The following is a 284-nucleotide window of genomic DNA, read 5'->3' as shown; positions in this document are numbered from 1 at the left end:
CACACACAGGGCTGAGTAGATTAATTTCACAAGCTATATAATACAGACATCAATCTTCGATCTGTGTATTCCAGTTGTTTGTGAATCTTCTCCACGTCTGTAAAGTATTACGAAACAAGATCTGAAGTTAATGTGAAAGTTGACTTACATTTCATATCATAAAAAGTATAGCAAACCCATGCATTTAACTGAATAATTAAGGAAAGATGCATAGAAAGGAAGAGAGAGATAGAGGTTGACATATTGCCCCATTAATCAAATCAGCTAAGTTCGGTATTATGTGT

The sequence above is a fragment of the Penaeus monodon genome, chromosome 20 (genome assembly GCF_015228065.2).
Source record: "Penaeus monodon isolate SGIC_2016 chromosome 20, NSTDA_Pmon_1, whole genome shotgun sequence".
NCBI lineage: Eukaryota > Metazoa > Arthropoda > Malacostraca > Decapoda > Penaeidae > Penaeus > Penaeus monodon.
Note: the sequence above shows the minus strand (reverse complement) of the source record.